At 43.5% G+C, this 24,825-nt stretch overlaps 1 pseudogene across 1 annotated transcript; it reads right to left on the reverse strand.

Annotated features, from left to right (window-relative positions):
- Window positions 1-20,659: 20,659 nt before the first annotated feature.
- Window positions 20,660-21,116, reverse strand: LOC309957893 (large ribosomal subunit protein uL24-like; annotated as a pseudogene). The gene has a single exon. The product of its transcript is annotated as a large ribosomal subunit protein uL24-like (transcript).
- Window positions 21,117-24,825: the final 3,709 nt, after the last annotated feature.

The following is a 24,825-nucleotide window of genomic DNA, read 5'->3' on the forward strand; positions in this document are numbered from 1 at the left end:
TAACTAAGGAGGCTGCCTGCTGCAACTAAGACACGGAGCAACCAAATTAATTAATTAATTAAAACAAAAACAAAACCAACTCCAAATATTCTGCTTGACCATGAAAGTTTTTAAAGGGAAAATCATTTGAGGAGGGGTTCAGAGTCTTTGTTATCCTCCACTGTGTGCAGACTTTCTTCTGATTGGTTGGTGGTGAGGTAACAGGGTGCCATTCCAGAAATCTTGTACTCAGCCTGAAGTCACCATGCTCCACCTGGGTGGGGGCCTTAGTTCCTGCAGAACTCAAAGATATATTATTATGTGTATCCATCCCTAGAGGAGGAACTAGGACTCTTGCTTTATCACTGCATTGTTGTTTGTCTTTTCTCTGTTCCTACATTCCTTGGTTTCCTTAAGATCTTTGATTACTGAGACCTGTTCAAGAGCAAGCATTATGGGGACTCCCCTGGTGGTGCAGTAGTTAAGAGTCTGAGGGGCTTCCCTGGTGGTGCAGTGGTTTGGAATCCATCTGCCAATGCAGGGGACATGGGTTGGAGCCCTGGTCCAGGAAGATCCCACATGCCACGGAGCAACTAAGCCCGTGCGCCACAACTACTGAAGCCCATGCGCCTAGAGCCTGTGCTCCGCAATGGGAGAGCCCACTGCGATGAGAAGCCCGCACACTGCAACGAGGAGTAGCCCCCGCTCACTGCAACTAGAGAAAGCCTGCACGCAGTAACAAGGAACCAACACAGCCATAAATAAATAAATAAATAAATAAATAAGGAAGGAAGTTTTTTAAAAAACTCCGAGCTAGCAATGTAGGGGGCCTGGGTTCCACCCCTGGTCAGGGAACTAGATCCCACATGCATGCTGCAAATAAGAGTTCGCATCCCACAACTAAGGAGCCTGCAAGCCAGAACTAAGGGTCCTGCCTACCATAACTAAGACCCAGTGCAACCAAATTAATTAATTATTTTTTTAAAAAGAGCAAGCTTTATGGCTAAGCTTAGATCACAAAATGTCTTAGGCCAAAATGGGTTCTCTCACGTCAAGAAAGCCATTGCTGGTTCTCTTTCTCTGGGGACCCCCTAACCTATCTGTTTACACTGGTAAACTTCTATTCCATAAACTTAATCTTGCCAGCCTCTTGTCACTGCCCATCCTCCTGGCTATTGCTGTATTAGGTACTTCTCTGTGTTCCCTTCGTACTTGCACCCATTGCCTTATAATTTTAAGCCTACTGATTTTTCTTCCCCTTATTTGTGAGCTCTTTGAGGCCAGGGTCAGTGTCTTTCCTCTTTGTCCCCAAAGCATAGGTTGGGGTCTAGCCCACAGGAAGCATTCAATAAGTGCACTTTTGAAGGTCCAAGGGAGGAAGAAAGAAATAACCAAACACAACTGTGTTAAGAAGAAATGTAGAAACTGGAACAACATGAGTCCAGATACATTGGGAAGAGCAGAGCAGATGACATAAGGCCCCTTCCAACCTTGAGCTCTGATGTGTCTGGGATGAGAAAACTCAAAAATAATAATGAAAGAGGACTTTTATTGTGATTCATCTCATTCTTCTCACTCCCACTCTCCTCTGGTCTGCAAAGAGAAGAAAGATATGTTCAGACCCTGAACAAGGAATAAGGCAATGATTTTGCAGGTGCCATCACTAACTATTTGCCTATTAAAGCCCAGCAATGCACAATCTTTCCCTGCCTCCTCTTTCTTATTATCTGCCTTTTCATGAAGAAAAACGGAACAAAAGACTTACTAGAGGAATATGCAGTTGTTTAATTTGGGTTTCTCTTGTATCCTCTAATAGCCTAGCAAACTGGTAATTCTTATTCCTTGCTGAATTACAAAGGATATATTATCCCTGCTCATTCTACTGCAGGAGAATAATGGTGTGGGGAAGGAAGAGAAAGGGACATTATTTTTCTAGGCCTCTTTCCCAACAAAGAGGAAAAAGCTGTTGCCAAAGGACTATGTGTTTTGCTAGGCACTGAATCCTTCCCTCTGGTAATATCTGAAATCTTCAGGTGAACCCAGAAATTCGAAATCTCTTCTACTAAACTAAAAGTATGAATACATAAGAAGATAGATACACGAATATTTTATGCAAAATGTTATTTGAAGTGGCAAAAGACAAAAACACTAGAAACCACATGGGCCTTTATTCTAGGGGAATATATAAATAAAATATGGTATATCCAAACTATGGATATTATGCATAAAAATATGTTCAATCTGTATGTACTTACCTGGAGGGGTTTGAATGAAATATAGGTGAAAAAAGCAAGTGATTTTTCTGAGTTTATAAGTCCCGTTTTAAAAGAGTGTGACAAAAATCTCTCAATAGGTGAATATATATGCACATACAGACATACATACGTACAGTGTATATCTATATATATATCTATATATATGATATATATATATACATACGTACAGTGTATATCTATATATATCTATATATATATGGATATATATACACATACGTACAGTGTATATCTATATATATATATCTATATGTATATGATATGCATAGATAAGGATGTGAAAAGATATGTACCGAAATGTTCACATTTGTTATGATGGGAGGTAGGGCACTGGCAGATTAAGCAGAAGGGGATATTGCTGACTCTTTTACACAGTGGTATTGTTTGATTTGTTGCCTCAAGCTGTCATTACTTTTGTACTTCAAAATGAAAACCTAAAATTTCCAAGCACACACACATACACACGCTTTAAAGTCCTCAACTGGTGCTTTAAACCTAAAAAACAGTTTAACAAGCAAGATCCCTTTGACTTCTAAAGTCTCCCTGGTTAGCTTGTTATAATAGTTCACCTGGACAAGAAAGGAAAATAGAGGCTAAAACCCTCTGGCTGAGCTGCATAAGTCTTTTTTTTTAATTGACCAGCCTGCTGAGTGAGGGCACTGAGGACTGTCCAAGCTCCGGAATGGCCCATCAAACTCTGTGTTCTAGGGAAGGAGAAAAGTAGAAAAAGGCAGCCCGATTGCCTCTTGGCTCTTTGCCAAAGCAGTTGCTAGTGGTGGGAGTGGAATTTTTCCATGGCAAAGGAAGAGGAAAAATCAGATCACATTTCCTACAGGGAGAGCCCTATTTATTCAGGAAGATCTTGGGGCCCTTGCTGTTCACAACAGGAGCATGTTCATTGGGTCATGCCTTGATTTTCACCATTAGAAATCTTCTCTTCTTTTCTTTTCTCTTTCTTTCTTTCTCTTCTCTTTTTTGCCTTCAAGTTTGAAGGTGTTTCTCCCTAAAATGCAAACGACCTAGAGAAGTGCTACAAGTGACCATTGTTAGATAAAGTGCAAAAGAAAGTCAGGGCAAAAGAACTATTGGTTCAGCAAGGAAACGTACATCCTCCCAAAGAACTAGACCTTCCTCTCTGTTACCTCACTAAATGAACTGGATCAGCAGCTTTTGGGGGACTTGAGAGCCCACAAGAAGAGGCTCCTGCCCCTTACCTTTTCTACCACTCTCTCCCAGCCAGGGTACTTGAATAGGAATCATGGACCTTCAGAAATGATTTTTGTAAAATTTCACTTGGGAGCATATTCTATAGTAAACATGGAAACACAGAATCAGTACACTTGGAAGGCACTTAATGGCCACCTACTTACACCTCTACTGATATACTTACTACTAATACTACTGGACACCATTTCTGAGGGCTTATTATCAGCTGTGTGCTCTTCATTGGATATAATCCCCACAACAACCCTAGGAAGAAGGGGCTCCATTTTCCCAGCCTACAGATGTAGAAACAGGCTAAGGAAATTTCCAAAGTCACACTGCCAATAAATTTTTATGACCAGGCCATCAACCTCCAGATTCTACACTGTTTGTCCCAGATACACTGCCTCTCCTTATGATGTCACTGAAATGTGATCACAATCTCTGCTTGGACACCTCCAGTAATGGGAGGCTCACTATTTTTAGAGGCAGTCCATTGCTAATTATGGTGACATTCTTTTTTTTTTTTTTTTTAAATGCTGGCTGTTGTCTGTTTACGGTGGTCATGTTTATCCCTTCAAGCGCTGCTCAGAATATATCTAATCTCTACTTCTTCTTTGTTATCTCTTCGTAGTTCTTTCAACTATTCCTTCCTGTTTCTTACTATCCTGGGTTTTTTTGTTGTTTTTGTTTTTTTGCAGTACGTGGGCCTCTCACTGTTGTGGCCTCTCCCGTTGCGGAGCACAGGCTCCGGACGCGCAGGCTCAGCAGCCATGGCTCACGGGGCCAGCCGCTCCGCGGCATGTGGGATCCTCCCGGACCGGGGCACAAACCCGTGTCCCCTGCATCAGCAGGCGGACTCTCAACCACTGCGCCACCAGGGAAGCCCATTATCCTGGTTTTTACACTCTCTTGCTTGTCAGCTTCCCAATTTAATTCTCATGGCCAGAACTGAAAAAAAAAAAAAAAAAAAAAGCCAGAAAACAATCTACCCAGTTGTGAACTCCAGATGGCTGAGAATGTATCTGTCTTGCTCACCAAACAGAGCAAGACTCTCATCTCACACTGGATGCTGTCAAAGTTGGCTAATGCCCTCTAGCTCACTGCTAGCTTTATGGCAGTCGCCCCAGGCCCAACCCTGACAACTTACCCGGAGTTCACTGTCCCTCAAATCACTGAGGATTTCAGAAAAATTTCCTGGCATGGACTCCCCTGGCGGTCCAGTCCAGTGGTTAAGATCCCACTGTTCCACTGCAGAGGGCGCAGGCTCGGGGAAGATGATCCCGCATGCTGAGCGGCACGGCAAAAAAAAAAAAGTAAAAAAGTACTGACGGGGCTTCCCTGGTGGCACAGTGGTTAAGAATCTGCCTGCCAATGCAGGGGACACGGGTTCGAGCCCTAGTCTGGGAAGATCCCACATGCCGCGGAGCAACTAAGCCTGTGCGCCACAACTCCTGAACCTGTGCTCTAGAGTCCACGAGCCACAACGACTGAGCCCGCATGCCACAACTACTGAAGCCCACGCGCCTAGAGCCCGTGCTCCACGACAAGAGAAGCCACAGCAATGAGAAGCCTGCGCACAGCAATGAAATGAGTAGCCCCTGCTCACCGCAACTAGAGAAAGCCCGTGCACAGCAATGAAGATCCAACGCAGCCAAAAATAAATAAATAAATAAATTTTAAAAAATAAAAATAATAAAATGAAACTGAAATACTGTATTTAAAAAAAAATAAAGAAATGCGTGATAGATTGTTAATTTACTCAAAATAAATTTCTATTTTAAGTTCTTACATTACATACGCAACTTGGTCACTCAAGGACACTGCATTTAGTGTGAAAAACAGAGACCAAGAAGAATATATGAAACTCTTGGTGCTTCTATGAATAAAACAAGGCCTAAGAACTAAAACACCTGGAAAGATAGAAGATCAAGACTGCTCTGCTGACCAGCCATCAATGAGATACCTCCTGGTATAGGGCCAGGCCCAGAACAAGAAACACACAGCCTGCAATCATGAAACACTGATGGCACAGAGAGCCAGCGGGTAAGGCAGGTGACATCCAGATACCTCCAGGCTTCCACAGTCTCAGAAAGATAAATCCAAGGCAACAAAGCACCAGTAGTCAGGAAAGAATTAGGGTGGATTTTCTGGAATTTAGTCCATTCACTTATTCAATAAATGTTATAGAGCATTTCATATAAACCGGGTGCTACACTCAGTGCTGTCCACACGGAAATGAGAAAGACATAGTAGCTGCCCGCCAGCAGCTTGAAGTCTGGTATATTCGCAGGACAATGACATAAGTGCACCAGTGGTATCTGCAAAGTCTGGGAGAGCCACAAAGGACAGCAGAGGACATCACAGAAATGACCCAACTGTTTCTAAAATCTTAACATGTGAGCAATGGGCAAGATGCTACACTTAAAAAGCAGTAAGCTGGGGCTTCCCTGGTGGCGCAGTGGTTGAGAGTCCGCCTGCCGATGCAGGGGACACGGGTTCGTGCCCCGGTCCGGGAAGATCCCACATGCCGCAGAGCGGCTGGGCCCGTGAGCCACGGCGGGCTCGGGATTCCAATCCTTTCCTGCTACTCTTTGGCTTTGCACAAATATTTTCACCTCTTTGGGTCTTCGTGTCTCAGTTGAATGATTTACATGTTTCTTAAGGTTCAAGCAGTGACCTAAGCTCTCTGTATGTCTAAGTTTCCTCATCTGTAAAATGGGGATAGTAATAATACCTGTCTCATAGGTCTCAATGGCTTCATATTTGTAAAAGCCCTCAGAACAATGCCTGATTCATAATAAGCACTGTACGCCTATTAAATAAAATAAATATAACTATCCTAATTATTTGTCACTAGGTCCCTATTTTCAACCTCTGAGTGAAAGGAATTAAAGGACCTTTCAGGAACCCTACAAGTCCCAGCAGTGAATCTCGTATCATCAGACCACACTGCCCAATGCCCTCCTGGTTGCAGACATCTACCAACCCCAGGTCCCTGACTTAGCTCCTGATTCTCTGTGACTCTCCCCAACACTGTTCCCATCATTATTCTTGTGATTTCTTTATCCACGTAGAGATTCTTCCGGTGTCCCGGTCTCTTCATCACTGACTTCTCATGTTCTCTATCCTACTTGGGGGGTCTCATGTGTCTTGGTCACACTCTAAACACTGTCATTTTGACTTTTGACGAATGCTGTTTATTTTTATGTTTACCTAGGAAGTTCCTACCTATTCCTAATTTGTACAGAGCTTTGTATAAAATATTGATTTCTGAATATATCTTCAGCTTTTCTGATAAAGGGACTAAACTAGTCATAACGTAGTGAGTTGGAATAACAGAGCTCATTACAAACGAAGTGAACCAATTTCATTCCTAAATAAACATATTTTAGACGTTTCTTAGTTGAAAGTTGCCAGAGATTAGATGGGTAGTGTCTATTTAACATTAATGAATGGGCGTGGGTGGAGAGAGCCATTGCATTGGGCAGCTGGAAAAGAATCTATGTATGTCTCAAGAAGGTTGTGATTTTTTATGACAAGAGACAGGAACATCGTTGAAAGTTAAATAAGGCTCTTCCTTCCCTTCTAGATTCTCCCATCCTTGTGTTTACCAAGTTAATAAAATATTCCTCACTCCCTCTCCCTTGTCTTCACCAGGCCTCCTCCCTCTCCATGGTTGCTACTTCTCCTGTGAGTTTCACCATAGAATCCTCTAGCCATCTGGACAGAAGCGGCTCCTCTAACTTCAGCCCTTGCTTTGCTGGAGTCAGGGAATCTGGAATCGGGCTGCTCCCTGAATTTGCTAAGAGCCCTGGGCTCCTGCTCTTGCCCACCCTCAGATCCCAGCCTTTCAGACTCCTGGTCTACTGACCTGGCCTCTACCACTGCATGAGGGCTGCAAATTTCTCATTTATACTTGAATTCCCCACTGGGCTGAGAGCTCTTCTCTGAAGCTCCGTCTACTTGTTTGGGTCTTCACACCCTACTTAGCCCTTGCTGGAATCCCAACTCTCTCACTAGTTGTAAAACCTGGAACAAGTAACCTAAGCTTTCTGAATCTCCATTTTCTTTTTCTAGTCCAATATATTTTCAAATATTATAATATTTATTTTCAATACTTAAGGTTCATGTTTCTCTTTCCCCGTGATCAATAAAATAAATTGAGACAATACAAAAGGTTTTTCTATGTGACTTTCAACAGGAATTGAATGCGCAACCTATGCCACAATAAGAGAAGGATGCTGTAGGGAGCTAACCAACTTAAGGACAAAGACCAATAAACAAGACAGAGAGCAAAGAGGGGAGAGAGAGAGAGAGAAGAGTCAGGGAGAAAGGAAGGAAGGGAGAGAAGGAGGAAGGGAGGAGGGGTAGGAAGGAAGGAATAAAGGAGAGAAGGAAAGAGAGGAAGGAAGGGAGGAAAGGAAACAGTCTCCATTTTCTGCATCTTCTCTGGGCTGTTGTGAGGACAAAATTAGTTTGACTGATAGATGCAGGTATGGATATATGATACGAGATCTAGATATATCTCTATCTAGATCAGGATATAGATAGAGATACAGAGATATTCAAGAAATACTAGTTCCCTTCTCAGCCTGCTTTTCCCTCATCTCAGCTTTGGGTGTTATGTCCGTTGCTTCTGGCCTTCTTGAGTCTCCATGAAAGCATGAATTTCCCATACTGTAAACAGATAGGTTAGGGGGTCCCTGGGAAAAGAGAACCAGGAATGGCTTTCTTTTCTTTCTTTTTTAAAAAATATTTATTTATTTATTTTGGCTGTGCTGGGTCTTAGTTGCTGCACGTGGGATCTTCGTTGTGGCATGCATGCAGGAACTAATTCTCCGACCCGGGATCGAACCCAGGCCCCCTGCATTGGGAGTGTGGAGTCTCGCCCACTGGACCACCAGGGAAGTCCCAGGAATGGCTTTCTTGACATAAGAGAACCCATTTTGGGTTCTCTCTAAGCCATTTTGTGATCTATGCCTGGCCACCATGCTTGCCCTTGAACAGATCTCAGTAATTAATAATCTTAAGGGAAGAGAGGGAATGCAGGAACAAGGGAGGAGCTGTCAAGAAACAATAGTGCAGGCTTGGGGCAGGGTCCTGGATCCTCAAGGGATAGACATAATAATATATCTTTGAGTTCTGCAGGAACTAAGGCCCCCACCCAGGTGGAGGACGGAATGGTGATGTTGACCCTTCTGACTTCAATCAACTAAAGCGTGGAATCTGTCAACTTTTGCCCCAGTTCTATGCTGAATTCTCCTCTGCTCAAGCCCCTTCGTGAATATGCTTAAAACTTCTCCAATTTTGCTGTTGGGAGACACCCCTTTAGGAAAGATCCACAGTGTTCTCCTTACTTGCTGCAAGTAATAACAAATCTTTCCTTCTCTCAATCTTTGGCTTGGTTGTGTTTATTGGCTCAACACCCCAAGAGGTGAACCCAGTTTTTGGTAACAATACCCTCACAGACAGTCCTGTGCGTCCACCAGTACCATGCCATCCCCTCTCCCCTATCTTCCCCCCGAGCATGTGCACTGAGGTCCCTGTTTGCACCGGGGCAGAGCCAACGTAGCTCTCAACACTTGCACCTGTCTGGATCATCTTCCCTTCTTCCTGTCTTCTTTCCTATCCCCAAACTCTTACTTGGTGCTCAGTGTTCAGTCTGAGGGCCAGAAGGAGAAGTACCACCGGGGTCTTGTCAGGAATGCAGAGTGTGGTACCTCTCTCCCCAGACCTGCTGAATCACTGTATTTTAACAAGATCCCCAGATGACTCATAAATGCACTACAGTTTGAAAAGCACTGCACCAGATTATTCTTTAGGGCCTAACTCAGTCATCACTTCTAACAAAATATCATTGACCCTCCCATCCAACTTGTCCACTTACCTCCATGTGGGCGCTGTTACTTACTCATTCCTCCATGCTCCCATCTACCCACCACTCATCCATCCATCCATCTACTCCTCCATCCATCTTGGAATCTGCAAACATTTAATGAGTATTTATCTTAGCAAGACCTCTCCTCATTGATGGAGATAAAAACTAAATCCTACAGGTTCCTTTCTCTCAGAGAGATCACAGTCCTATGGAGAAGATAACTGGTCTATAGGCAATTACAAGATATTGATAAGTGCTATTTATTCAGCAGTCACAAATATATTTGCTGGAATAAGGGTTTGAACCAGAGGCTAAATGGTACAAAAAAGGCACACCTCACTCAGCCAATGAGGTCAGGAAGACTAATCAGAGACACTGACATCCAAGTCCTTTAAGTCCCAGCCTACACATTCCTCCTTCTCCAGGAAGCCTAATCTGATGTCCCTCTACTAGGTTAGGGGTTCCTGCTCTATGCTCTGTCCCACAGGAATCAGCCTGCCAAAATGCCAAGGAAACACATTCTCGGCCCTGGGAACGACATATGCAAAAATCTATAGGATAAAAACATCGTGGAGCATGATATATATAGATGATATATATACATTCCCTGCATTGCAATGATCTCTGTTCTTATCTGTCTCCCCTACTCATCTGTGAGCCCCCAAAGGGCAGGACTACAATTTGTTGATCTCTGTATTTCCATCCCCCAGCATAGTGCCTGGCATGTAGTAGGTGTTCAGTAAGTAAACAGACAGGACAGCAACAAGAAGATAGGCTTGGAGAGGGGTTTCTCCTGGGTTTAGCTCATTGTCCTTCAAACTGGTATCTTGGATGCCATTCTAGAGCAGCAGGATAAGACCACTAGGGAAAACAGGTTTTTTTAATTTAAGAAAAAATTACAGACCATGGCAGGTATATGAGTCCTGTGTAAGCTAAAATTATCATTAAAAAATCTCATTCACTGGAAACAGTCAAAAGGGTGGAGAAAAAAGTTCAGAGGTGGCTGCATAGTAAAGCATGAGCACAGGTTTTGGGTTTCACTGCCTCACCAGTTTCAGGTCCAAGGGCACATATGTCCTTTTCTGCAGACTCATGTATGTGACTTAGTTATAGCCCCTGCGTTACATTTCTTCTGCATTTAACGCAGAGGTGTGTGCCTCTTTTGCTCATTGCTGAGAAGGGAGCCAGACGTTAGCTGGCTTGTTCTGGTTACACAAGCTGAAGTTGAGAGAGCCTTAACTCTCACCCTGTTTTTCAATTTCTACTGGGATTATGAGCTTTAGAGTCAAACAGACATTAAAAGTCTTCTAGTCCACCCGTCTCCAACTTTCAGCCCTTGGCTCCATTAGAGTTATGGCAAGCGGTCTGCGAATCTATACTGGCACCTCGCACTGCGTTCGGTCTGAATTACAGTTACACATGTGTACACGTATATACTATATTTTTCAGATCATAGTATAGTGATTTAGAACACTGACTCTGGAGTCAGACTGTCTGGGTTTGAATCTCAGTTCCACCTTTACAAGCCATGTGCCTTGAAGTAAGCCACTTTCTGTACCTCAGTTTCTCCATCTGTAAAATGGGTATAATAACTATACCTCTCTCACAGGATTAAATGAGCTAATATTCATTTAGTGCCTAGCATAGCTTCTGGGACATAACAAGGAGTATATAAATGTTGGTTAAACAAAATGAAAAGAAAGTTGGTAGTAGCATTTATTACAACTCTAATAAATAATTATTGTGTGTATATTTAACACTGTCTGTCTCTCCCTAGCTTGTAAGAGCATAGGAAGGCCAAGTTGGCCTTTTTCTTTTTCTTTTTTAAAAAAAAATTTATTGGGGTATCGTTGATATACAATGTTGTGCTAGTTTCAGGTGTAAAGCAAAGTGAATCGATTATACATGTTCCTATATCATGTATATGTATATCATATACACGTACATATATCCACTCTTTTTTAGATTCTTTCCCCATATAGTCCATTACAGAGTATTGAGTAGAGTTCCCTGTGCTATACAGTAGGTCCTTATTAGTTATCTATTTTGTGTATAGTAGTGTGTATATGTCAATCCTGGCCTTTTTCTTAATGATATCTACAATGCTGGCAAAGAAGCTGGCACACAGTGTTTGATAGATACTGTTACGTATGGTAGACTCTTTACTTCTTTCCTCACTCCATCTCCCCTGCTCAAGAACCTACTATGGCTCCCTATTGCTTACTGCACCAAATCCAGTTTCTTTGCCTGAATTTCAAGGCCTAGGAAACCTGGCCACATTTAGTCTCTCTGTCCCACGTATTCTAAACAAGGGCAATATCGCCCCCAAGGGGGCAAATATTGGTTCTTGGAGGTTGAAAAAAATCTTACCCTTTTTATGTGTATAGCATATGAATAGACGTATAGTACATAACAGATACACAAATACCTGTGGTATTAAGATTTCATTGGAGGAGGCAATTAGGAAAAATGTCTACAATGGTTCCTGGGCTTTAATGAAAAAAGGTTGAAGAAACATTGATCTAGCCTATTTCTCTCAAGAGGAAGAACACTCAGAGCATAAAGGGCCGAGGAAATCATTTTCTCTTCTTTGGTCTTCAGTTTTCAGGGAAGTCAAATGAGGGAGATCTGCCTGTGACCTCTGAGGCCCTTCTCAGCCCTGAGAGTTAATGACCCCAAGAATCAGGCGCTCACCAAGCCCACATGTATGTACTCACCCAGAGCCTTTGCCCGTTGCAGAAGTGAATTTCATTCCCACCCACTGACCTTCGTCTACTCATGTCATTCGCCAACCCCTCCTCCCCGCCCCGACAGATTCCCAGAACCTCTGTCTTCTCCTCCCCTTTTTGAGCCCCTACCTCCTTCACATGAAGCCTCTCCGGGTACCACTCCCACCTCCAATCCAGGTAGTGCTGGCCTGGGTGTGTGAGCTAGGATGTGGGTGATGGATGACTCCTCAGAGCCCTAGGAGGTGAGATTTCCAGCTGGCCCCCAACATGGTGCTTGGCACGAGATCAACGCTTAATAAGTACTTGCTGGGCTTCCCTGGTGGCGCAGTGGTTGAGCATCTGCCTGCCAATTCAGGGGACACGGGTTCAAGCCCTGGTCTGGGAAGATCCCACATGCTGCGGAGCAACTGGGCCCGTGAGCCACAACTACTGAGCCTGTGTGCCTGGAGCCTGTGCTCCGCAACAAGAGAGGCCGCGACAGTGAGAGGCCCGCGCACCGCGGTGAAGAGTGGCCCCCGCTCGCTGCAACTAGAGGAAGCCCAGGCACAGAAACGAAGACCCAACACAGCCAAAAATAAATTAATTAATTAATTAAAAAAAAAAAAAAGTACTTGCTGAGTGAAGAACGCATGAATGAATGAATGATTTGTCTGTATCTCCCTAGCTTGTAAGGGCATAGGAAGGCCATCCCCTTTCACAATGTCCGAAGCAGCAAAAAACTCATTGGACAGGGAGCATGGTCCTCGCTGGGTTTCCCCAGAAGCAAACCATGAGACAAGGATCGGAGTGCAAGTGGTCCGTTTGGAAGGTGACTCTTGGAGACACTGATAGAGGAGTGGGGAAGTGAGATAGGAAAGGAACAGACACCAGTAACTGTTGTGATATTAAGCAAGTCACCACTATGGACAACCAGAGCTTCACTCGATTGGAGATCTCTGGGAGTCAGTGTAGTTACCGCACAAGAGAGGAAGGAGCTGGGGTGCTTACCCACCAGGTCACATCACACTATGGTGGAGAGCTGTTCCCAGGAGGCATGAATTCCCTGGGAGTCCCAGCCTAAGGCCGGTGAAGGCACAGTGGTCACTGGCATCTGGAGAATGCCCTCTTCCAAAGAGACCCAGGCACTGGCAGTCGATATTCAGGCCAGAACTATGGAAACAGTTAAACCAAGGGTCATGGGGGGTAGGAGAACCTGCACCTTTGCTACACGGATGCAGGCAAAGAGTGAGGGAGAAATGACTGCTCAGAACCTTTCCTTCTCCCCTTTCCAGGGTCCTAAACACAATCCATTCCAAACAGATAAGAAGATTCTCTTGCATTTGTAAAACACCTAGCACATTTTTACTGCTCTTTCGCCTTTCTAGCACATCAACCCTAAGGGGATTCCCCTGCCATGTTGCACAATGTCCATCCCTGGATGGGGTCCCTGGAGTTAAAAACATCCTGCCTGAGAGGCAGGCAGGGCAGGAGAGCTGGCGGTGTGGGCACCATTACTCTTGTCTCCATTTGAACGAAAACACCCTTTCATTAGAGACAGAGTGAGTGAGAGGATGAGCAGAGGTCAGCGCTCTTGTCTCCGCCCTAGGAGGTGGTGTGTTAGGATTCTGTGGAGCTCTACTCCAGCTCCTTCCTGTCCAGTGGGGCCCACCAAACCTGGGCTGCTCTGTCCCCAGGCTGCCCTGCGTGCAGGGCAAAGTCAGAGACAAGGAAGCATAAGCTGCACTTGACGAAGGGCCCTCTGACCCCCGCGTCCCACTTGGACTTGGGAAGAAAGAGCCCTGAGCTTTAGATTCGACTCTGCCACTAACTTCCTGTAAAGCTGCAGCCAAGCCATGTAGCCTCTCAACCCTCATTAGTCACGTGTATGAAATGGTTCAATTCTCCTGTTGCCACTGAGAGATTAGGCCTGAGAAAGCGTTTTACAGACTGTAAAGTGCTGTAAAAATATAAGATAGTATCCTTGTTGTCGTTAATAATGTCTCCTGTCTCTGAACTCCTAGTGTGCTTGTGTCAGAACCACACAATCGCACTCGCATTTTCTCCCATCGTTGCAATTTTTTTAAATAAATTTATTTATTTTTGGCTGCGTTGGGTCTTCGTTGCTGTGCACAGGCTTTCTCTAGTTGCGGTGCGCGGGGCTACTCTTCATGCGGTGCACGGGCTTCTCATCACGGTGGCTTCTCTTGTTGCGGAACACAGCCTCTAGGCGCATGGGCTTCAGTAGTTGTGGCTCAAGGGCACTAGAGCACAGGCGCAGTAGTTGTGGGGCATGGGCTTCATTGCTCCGCGGCATGTGGGATTTTCCCGGACCAGGGCTCGAACCCACGTCCTCTGAACTGGAAGGCGGATTCTCAACCACTGCACCACCAGGGAAGCCCCATCGTTGTGTTTTGAACGACTTGCCATTCCCTGCAGGTGCCATGTCCTTTCCTGTCTCCAAAGACTCCCTCTACCTCTGCTCACATTGACTCCTGGTTACCTCCTACTCATCTTTGAGGACTTGCCTGCAGTGATGCTTCTCCGGGCATTGTCTCCTGACCCCTGCCCTCTGCAGTCTGAGGAGGAAGTCCCACCTGTGTGTGCCCATGCCTCCTTGGACACCCCTCTGTGGCTTACTGCCTGCTTTGTCCCTGAAACTTCTGCAAAGCAGGGAGACTGTATTAGTCTGCTAGTGTGGCTGTAACAAAATACCACACACCGGGTGGCTTAAACACCAGAAGTTAATTTTCTCACCATTCTGGAGGCCGAGATGAAGGTGTCAGCAGGGTTGGTTTCTTCTTCTTCTTCTTCTTTTAAATTTATTTATTTGGTTGTGCAGGGTCTTAGTTGCAGCACGTGGGCTCCTTAGTTGCAGCATGCGGGATCCTTAGTTGTGGCATGCGGACTCTTAGTTGTGGCATGCATGTGGGATCTAGTTCCCTGACCAGGGATCGAATCTGGGCCCCCTGCACTGGGAGCATGAGTCTTAACCACTGCTCCACCAGGGAAGTCCCAGGGTTGGTTTCTTCAGAGGCCTCTCTTCCTGGCTTGCAGTTGGCCATCTTCTTGTGTCTTCATGTGGTCATCTCTCTGTCTGTTGTGTCTGTGTCCTAATCTCTTCTTCCTAGGACGACAGTCATAGGTGTCCCCAAGGGTCCCATTTTAACAGGATCATTTCCTTAAAGACCCTACGTCGTGGGTGGGGGAGGAGGGATAAATTGGGAGATTGGGATTGACATGTACACACTACTATACATAAAATGGATAACTAATAAGGACCTACTGTACAGCACAGGGAACTCCACTCAGTACTTTGTAATGACCTCTATGGGAAAAGAATCTAAAAAAGAGTGGATATAGGTATATGTATAACTGATTCACTTTGCTGTACACCTGAAACTAACACAACATTGTAAATCAACTATACTCCAAGTAAAAAAAAAAAAAAAGATCCTATGTCCAAACTGTGTTACATTCTAACGTGCTGGGGTTAGAGCTTCAACATACGAATTTGGGAGGGACAAAATCACGTGTAACAGAGACTCTGCTTTTGTATCTCTGTATACAACTCTGTGCTGACACATTGAAATTGTCCAATAAGTGCTTTTGAGTCAGTGAATGAAGAATTGAACAGATATGTGTTGTATATGTTTTCTCAACCAGAGCATAAAGCTACTTGAGGACAATGAAAGAACACTAGCTTTGGAATCGGGAGACCTGGATTATTCTCCTTTACTTCATGTCAGTGGAGGAGGAGATCCTTTTAGCAGCAACTTCAAAAGATGCCCCTTTACCTAGATCTAACATGTCTGTTCCACTCCTAAAGCCATTGGAGATTAGAGCATTTATTCTTCATAATGCCTAGAGCACTTGCCAAATTCCAGGCTCCTACAATTTCAACCCAAGAAAATGCCATCTGCTGCTCAAAAATTGATTGTTGGCCACCTTTTATCTGTTATATTCTCTTCCAGTGAGAAATTGTGTTTCCCTGCAGGGTGAGTGGTTCTTCCATAGCCACTTAGTAATCACTGGAGAATCTATTGTCTTTACTGTTGCAGCTTGATTAGTCATGAGTGTTTATTCAGCCAAAACGTTTCAGACACACATGAATTACAGCATTTTGGCCTTGGAAGGAACCTTAGAAAGCATGGGCCATGAAACTTTAGACCCGAGTATAAACCCTGCTTCCTTGGACAAACTAAGGTTTTCTCATCTGCCAAACATGTGGAGTAATATTTAACAGACTTATTCTGAGTACTGAATAGGGAAACGTGTATATAGTGTCTCAGACATAAGAGGGCTGAATAACTGTTCGTTTTCTTCATCTCTCCATTTTACAGATGGGCAAATCAAGGCACAGAGGAGGAGAAAGCCCTTAGCCCTAAGCAAATCAGCAGCTTTTTATTTTTATTTAATTTATTTAGTTTGGCCATACTACGCAGCATGTGGAACCTTAGTTCCCCAACCAGGGATCGAACCCACGCCCCCTGCATTAGAAGTGCAGAGTCTCAACCACTGGACAGCCAGGGAAGTCCCCCTCAGCAGCCTTTTAAACAAGTCAGAGTTTGAACCCTATTTTTTTTTAATTTTTAATTTTGTTGTGGTAAGAACATTTAACCTGAGATCTAAGTGTACAATACACTATTGCTGACTGTAGGCATGGGGTTGTATAGCACTTATTTTTTAGAACTTATTCATCTTGCTTAAATAAATTTAATACCTGTTGATTAAATTCCCCATTTCCCTGTCTTTCCAGCCCCCGGCAACCACCATTCCATTCTTTGATTCTATGAATTTGACTATTTTAGATACCCCCATATAAGTAGAATCATACAGTATTTGTCTTTCTGCAAGTGACTTATTTCACTTAGCATAAGTTCCTCATGGTTCATCTGTGTTGTCACATAAGGCAGGATTGCCTTCTTTTCAAGTCTGAATAGCATTCCACTGTATGTGTCCCTGGGGTCTTGATTTCAAGTCCAAAATTATTCTTTTGCCTCCATGCTGGATTTGTAAAATCTCTTTACCCACCAAGCAAGTAAGTTTTCCTGCACAACAAGCAGATACCTGAGTTGACAAGTCACCAAATAAAGAAGAGCAAACATTTGAAAAAGAAATGCACCAGTTTTCTATAAGAGACTGGTGTCCAACACTCAGGGATCTCACAGACAAGCGAAGACAACTTCCCCCAGAATGCTTTGCCACCCAGGCTAGTCTAGCCGGTGATAAAAGTTTAAATTCAGGCCTATGGGTATAACTGTGCAAAATACATTTCCCATCATGAGCTCACTAATGCACCCCTGCATTACTCTCCAGATATTTCTGAAACTTTAGACCAAGGATGAGCCTCCGCTTGAGGTCAATGCCTCTCATTAGATTTCTAGGTTCTTTCCAGTCTGGCCTTCTGGTTGACATCAGAATTTTCTTTTTAGAACACAGATCTGATCTTGTCACTACTCTTCTTAAAAACTCTACATGGTTCCTGATTTCTACAGGATGAAGTATAGACTTTTAAACACAAAAACAACAAAAGTATGTGTTAAAATGCATGTACACATCTGGCCAGATCATATGTATATCAGTTTTCGAGGGCTGTCAGAACAGAATGCCATACACTGAGTGACTTAACAGAGATTTATTTTCTCATAGTTCTGGAGGCTGGAAGTCCAAGATCAAGGTGTCAGCAGGGTTGGTTTCTCCTGAGGCCTCTCTCATTGGCCTGCAGATGACTGCCTTCTAGCTGTAATCCCACATGGTCCTTCCTCTGTGTATTCATGTCCCTGTTGTTTCTTTATGCATCTAAATTTCCTCTTATTAAAAGGACACAGGGGAGTTCCCTGGTGGCACACGGGTTAAGAATCCACCTGCCAATGCAGGGAACACGGGTTCGAACCCTGCTCTGGGAAGATCCCACAGGCTGCAGAGCAACTAAGCCTGCACGCCACAACTACTGAGCCTGCGCTCTAGAGCCCACGAGCTACAACTACTGAGCCCATGGGCCACAACTACTGAGCCTGTGTTCCACAACTACTGAAGCCTGTGCCTAGAGCCTGTGCTCCGCAACAAGAGAAGCCACCACAATGAGAAGCCTGCGCACCATAAAGAAGAGTAGCCCCCGCTCACCACAACTAGAGAAAGCCTGCGTGCAGCAATGAAGACCCAACGCAGCCAAAAATAAAATAAATAAAAAATTTAAAAAAGGACACAAAGTCAGATTGGATTAAGGCCCACTCTAACAGCCTATTTTAACTAATCACCTCTTTAAAGGCCTTATTTCCAATTCTAGTCTCATTTTGGGGTATCGGGGTTAGAACTTCCCCCAAATGTATAAATCTGGGGGGACACAATTCAGCCCATAACAATATATGTGCATTAGATATGTTTTAAAACTGCACATTCTAGAAAGAGTTTGTTTAAAAGGTATTATAAACTAAATTATTTGGTTAATTTTTATATTTCAGATGTAACTTCTCCTGGACGGGAAGACCAAGAATTTGGTATTACTAAAAGTATATCTGGCTTGAGTTAGACTTTGAGAACTGCCATAGTAGAACTCCTGGAATTCTTGAATCTGCTAGGTCTCAATCAATGTTTCCTGGTTCATTCTCAATAACACTGTGACTTAAAATTCCATCTTATTTAATTTGTATCCCCAGCCCAACACCTAATAAGGATTCAGTCATTATTTTTTTAATTCAGTGAAATTAATCATGCAAAGCCCCATCCCTTTCGTGCCCAGTTTTCAGTCTCACTAAGCATCTGTCTCTTCCCCAAGCATACCTCTCACCCTTGTGTTTTACACATGGTGTTGTCTCACCCTTGACTGCCCCTTTCTCTAGAGAGCCAATGCAGTCATGGAGACCCGACACATATGTTGCAGATAAACACTCCCTCCTTTATTCTCTCATTGTATTATGTACCTCTTGCTACTTAGTAGATATCAGAATGTATTTTATTTTATTTACTTATTTTTAAAATAAGCTTATTTATTTATTTATGGCTGCGTTGGGTCTTCATTCAGGTGAGCAGGGGCTACTGTTCGTTGTGGTGCATGGGCTTCTCATTGCGATGGCTTCTCTTGTTGTGGAGCATGGGTTCTAGACATGCGGGCTCAGTAGTTGTGATGCACGGGCTTAGTTGCTCCGCAGCATGTAGGATCTTCCCGGACCAGGGCTGGAACCCGTGTCCCCTGCATTGGCAGGTGGATTCTTAACCACTGCACCACGAGGGAAGTCCCAGAATGTATTTTAAAGGTCAGTTTTCCCATCTCCCTCACTATACTTTATACTCCTTCAGGGCAAGAAGAATATTCTATCACACATAGGCACTTAGTAAAGGTAAGCTAGATGAGTTGGTCTGCCATTCCGCATGGTGGCATGGGTGGCAGTCATACACCCGCATGGACCCAAAGCGTGAGTTTGCCTTAGCCCCGTGTTTTTTCCCAGACCCGTAAACATCCACAAGCCCAACCTGACCCCAACACAAAGAGAGGAAAGAAGTCCTTTCATGATGAGGTCCCAGGATCCTCAGTTCTACCCTCAAAGAGTGCCCAAAGCAAAATACAGCTTTGGAAGTGACAGCTCCACCTTGCCCAGCCCACGCTCCTTCCTCTAAGCCACTCCGTCATCTGACTTTAGCCTGGGAACTTCTCAGTCCAGTCTCAGGCTATGCTAAAGAACGAACAAGAATTGTCTGTCTTTGAGAAATGTACATGACATTTGATAAATGGGGAGAGGGGGGATATTTTGTTATGTATGTAACTGGAAGAGAAAATACAAAATTGCTAATAATTGTCTTTGGGAGGTGATATCATGACAGATTTTTACTCTATTTCCTAGAATAGGTTGCATTGTCTAAATTGTCTACAAAGACCACATTTGACTTTTATAACTGAAAATAAAGATTCAATAAAATCCCCTCATAGCATCCTAGGTGGGGCCATAAAATTCAATTGTGTAAGATGCGTGGTCTTGGCCCTGTGAGGTTACTGAAACGACCAGGGCGAACCAGGTCAGCTAGCCCGGGGGTTTCGGGGGCCAGCCAGTGCCATCCAAACCTGTCCCTGCCCTGGCTGGGGTTTGGTACTTCCTACTGGTGCTGGACCACAGTGGTAATTCACAGCCCCTTCCTCTTGGCTAACTGACTTATAATGTCAGCCCAATACTGGGGACACCGGGCGCCCTGGCGAAATGGAGCTCTCTGTCTCCCAATACACAGAGGAGAGGAAGAGAGAGAGGTCAGAGGAGAGGTGGGGAGACCTCCCTTCAGGAACGAAGTGGCTGCTTGGCTGCACGGAGCCCTGCTGGCTGGCAGCCTCCAGAGATCAGCATCTTCAGCATCTGCCTCAGGATCAGCTTAGGAGCCGAGGTCATGCTCCTTTACAGCAACCCCTAGCCAACAGCTAAGCATGGCAGGATACTAGGGCCTGGTGGTTTTTGCCCAATGTGGACCTGTTCTGATGGGCAATCTTGTTCCAGAGCTTCCCAGTGGGTCATCCAAGACTCTCTCAGATCATGGTCTCAGGCTTTTCCTACACAGTCCTGCTTCTTCCCCTCTTTTATCTTCTATCTTTTCCATTTTAACAGTTTTTAATGAAAGTTGTATGCAAGATTACTTCATTCCTGCATCTTCTCAGTTGTTTCTTCCTTATATTTGCCCTTTTCCTTTCCTACTTGGCGAGATTTGGCTTTATGTTTGAGGATCTTTTTGCGGTCTTTATCCAGCTTTAGTCTGCTGATAACCACCTTGCTGGGGTGAATGCCCACGTGGACAGTCGTGCCATTAGCCTTCTCCCGCTGCACTCGTTCAGTGTAGATGACATATCTCTTCCTGTAAACCTGGACTACTTGGCCAATTTGCTGCCCTTTGTAGTGCCCTCCTACCACCTGAACTTCATCATCCTTTCAGATGGGCATGGATCGGACATTGTACTTCTGTCTCAGCTCTTTAGAAAGAGGGGAAGACATAATCTTCCTGCGAATGTGGGAAGGCACGTTGAAATGGCTTTTCTGGTTCTTGCTTCGGTCAGAAGTCACAAAGGGATTGAACTTCATTTCGGCCGCTAGCACTTCAGCGATGGTCGCAAAAGGGAAGAACCCCTCTTTTATCTTATACAGACACTGTCTCCGACAAGCCTCTTGCACTCCCAACTCCAGCTTAGTGGACCCTACTGACAGTTTTACACACACACACACACACACACACACATACACACACACACGTGTAAGGACCCATGAGTCTGACTAACACCTGAGCCCTCCAGGCCGCACGGAAGGACCTGCTCATTTACCTAACACATGCTAAGTACCTACTCTGTGCAGGATCATTGTTCCTGCCCTCAACCAAGCCCTGTCTAATGAGGGACACAGAGAGAAAAATAAATCAGCAAAATACATTGTGATATCTTAGTGTAATACATGCATGCTTCTAATTGTTTAAGTACATGGACACCTCTAATGAGTTCCCAATGTTCTCATCCTACTGTTTTCTTTGAGTGAACATTCCTCTTGCAATCTTGTTTATCATTTGGCTTTGCAATGTCTTTTGCTACTAACAAAACAGAGTTAAACTCGAATGCATATCCAATGGGGAAACTCTAATAAATTCTAAATTGGGGACTTGAATTAATGAATCCCTGAATAACAGAGTTGATTATACTGCCCTTTGTATTCCAGTTCCTGGTGTTTTATTGGTTTTGTCTCTGAAATGACTGATGATTAGCAGATCTAATAACGACAGTAATGACTGAAGTCCAAAAATAATAAGACTTAAGCCACAGTCACATTAAAGCCGGTAATAATAATAAGCCTCTACCCATACATTAAAGCCTCAGCTTGCTAATTGTACCTGTAACCTAAGCAAACAACTGCTGAGAGGAGAACCGAGAACATGACAGAGGAGCCAATATTCTGTGGCATCACAAGTTGGATTTTTTCTATTCTAAGAAACTCTAAAAGAATTTGTTGCCGCCCTCGAGGAGTTCACAGAGAGGAAGAAGTTGGGTCACATATTAGTTTTTAGATCACTTATAAAAGGCCCTGATAAACAACAAGGTCCTACTGTATAGCACAGGGAAGTATATTCAGTGTCCTGTGATAAACCATAATGGAAAAGAATATGAAAACTAATGTATCTATATGTATAACTGAATCACTTTGCTGTACAGCAGAAATTAACACAACATTGTAAATCAACTATACTTCAATAAAAAAATTTTAAAAAACTTTTAAAAAGGGCCTGAATCGTGTCTTTGACACGAAAGCATCCAAGTACACCAGCCTTCTGGCGATATATATATATATATATATATATATATATACACACACACACATATATATAATATGTATATGTGTATATACATATATATATATACAGCTACATACATATATACACAGATACACAGATAACTATATATGTGTGTATATATATATATATATATATACACAGATAACTATATATGTGTGTGTGTATATATATATATATATATATATATATATATATATACACACACACATATATATTTAATCTGGGTCCCTGTTCTGTGTGGAAGTCAGGACCTACCCAAGATTTCAGGGGGCTCCTCCTGAGAGGGTGGCTGCAAGTCTCCTTCCATGGTTCACTCAGCCAGCCTGCTACCAGCTTGATTCCTCTTGACCACCCTGTACACTCTCAAGCCTCCTGAGATTGCTCTCCTCTCTGCCCCTCTGCACCCCTGCACGCCAATAATATTCTTTCTCCCCTCATTCTCCATAGCGGTACTAACATGGGGCTATTACAAGTTAAAAACTCTTACTGACTGTATAAGAATAATAAAAGCAGGTACAGGGTAGCCCAAACAGGAGTCAACTAAAGAACTCCTCCAAATCAATAATAAAAAGAAAAGCCAGTTTTGAAAAAATGGAGAAAACCCTTGATTTCAAAACAGACGTTTCAGAAGTTATATGAATCACTAGTACACGCGTAAAACGTTTTTTACCAGTGTTCGCGAAAATACCATGTAAATTTGTGTGAATACCTCGTTATTCATCAGAGAAATGCAAATTAAAACCGTGAGATACAATTTCTTACCGACTAGAATGGCTGCATTTTAAAGGAGTGACAAATGTCAAGTGTTAACAGCGACGTGGAGCTCCTAGAACTTGTGTACATTGCTAGTGGGGGATAAGACAGTCCAACCACTTTGGTGAACTGTCTGGCAGTTTATTGTAAAGAATATACCCACATTATGACCAGGAATTCCACTTCCAAGCATCTACCCAAGAGAAATGAAAATATATGTACACAAAAATCATATAAGAACGTTCATAGCACCTTTATTCATAATAATGAAACCCGGAAACAAACTAAGTGTTCTCCAACAGGAGATAAACAAATTGTGAATTTTTTGTATTTAAAAGCATAGTAAGAAGAAGAAGAAGAAGAAGAAATTATTGCTATCCATATTAACATTGATGAATCTCAAAAGTATATTGAGCAAGACACAAATGAGTACATACCATTTGATTCCATTTATAAATTTTGTGTGGAATTAAAAAACAGTCAAAACTAAGTTATGGTGATAGAAATCAGAACATGTGTTACTTAGGGTGGGGGTGGGACAGACTGACAGGAAAGGGACATTTCTGGGTAATGTAAAAGATCTCTATCTTAATTAGGGTGGTGGTTAGAAGAGGGTGAACAATGGTCAAAACTCATTGAACTGCACACCTAGTGTGTGTGCAATGTGTTGTATGTAAACTATACTGTAAAAAAATCCTAATGCCTAGGCCACCCCCTAGTCCAATCAGATCGTTGTCTCTATGGGTAGAATGAAGGTACCAATACTTCTTTAAAGCTCCTCAGCAGGGGCCTCATCTTCCACAGCTAAAAACTCCGCCATGGGGTTTCCATTAAAAAAAGGAAAAAAATTGAAAACTTTCTCTTTGTATCTTTTAAAGGAGCCAGCTCAAACCAGAGCCGAGTTAAAAAAATTAGTTTTGTCTCACTTCCTTCGTATTTTTTAATGGATCACCACTGACAATAAAAAAAAGGAAGGAAGGGAACCAACATTTATTGAGCACCTACCACGTATCATGCACCAGACCCTGAACTTTATACTCATCATCTAATCTTTGGAACAATCCTTTTGGTAATTATTATCTCCATTTTGGAAAATAAATCCTGAGAGTTGAGAAAGACAGGTAATGTGCTCCAAATTTTAAAAAAAATGCACAATGGAGAATAAGATCCAAATGTGTTTGACTTGCAAGTTTTCATGTTATGCTCACACAGATACTTTTTAGAAAGTCTGACACAGCAATTTGAAAAAACGACAAAAAAAGTCAGGCCTTGATTCTTAGTTGCTGTAAGGCATGAGCTTTTGAATTGTTTGTTTTGTGGAAATCATACCTTTAAGAGTTGACATTGCTTCCACTACCACACCTAAGGAGGGTTGTGATTTGGCGAGCAGTATCTGGCTTTCACCACAGTGAGTCCTAGATTCCACACCTCAGCTGACCATTGTGGCGCAGACCATTTTCTCATAGAAACAGCATTATTATTGGAGGTTGTATTCCTGAGCAATACGCTCAGCACCAAATAAGTCAAAGGAAAAAGTAGTGATTAAAAGCAAATATATGGGGCTTCCCTGGTGGCGCAGTGGTTGAGAGTCCGCCTGCCGGTGCAGGGGACACGGGTTCGTGCCCCGGTCCGGGAAGACCCCACATGCCGCGGAGCGGCTGGGCCCGTGAGCCATGGCCGCTGAGCCTGCGCGTCCGGAGCCTGTGCTCCGCAACGGGAGAGG

Source organism: Leucopleurus acutus (genome assembly GCF_964270905.1).
Source record: "Leucopleurus acutus genome assembly, chromosome: 2".
Taxonomy (NCBI): Eukaryota; Metazoa; Chordata; class Mammalia; order Artiodactyla; family Delphinidae; genus Leucopleurus; species Leucopleurus acutus.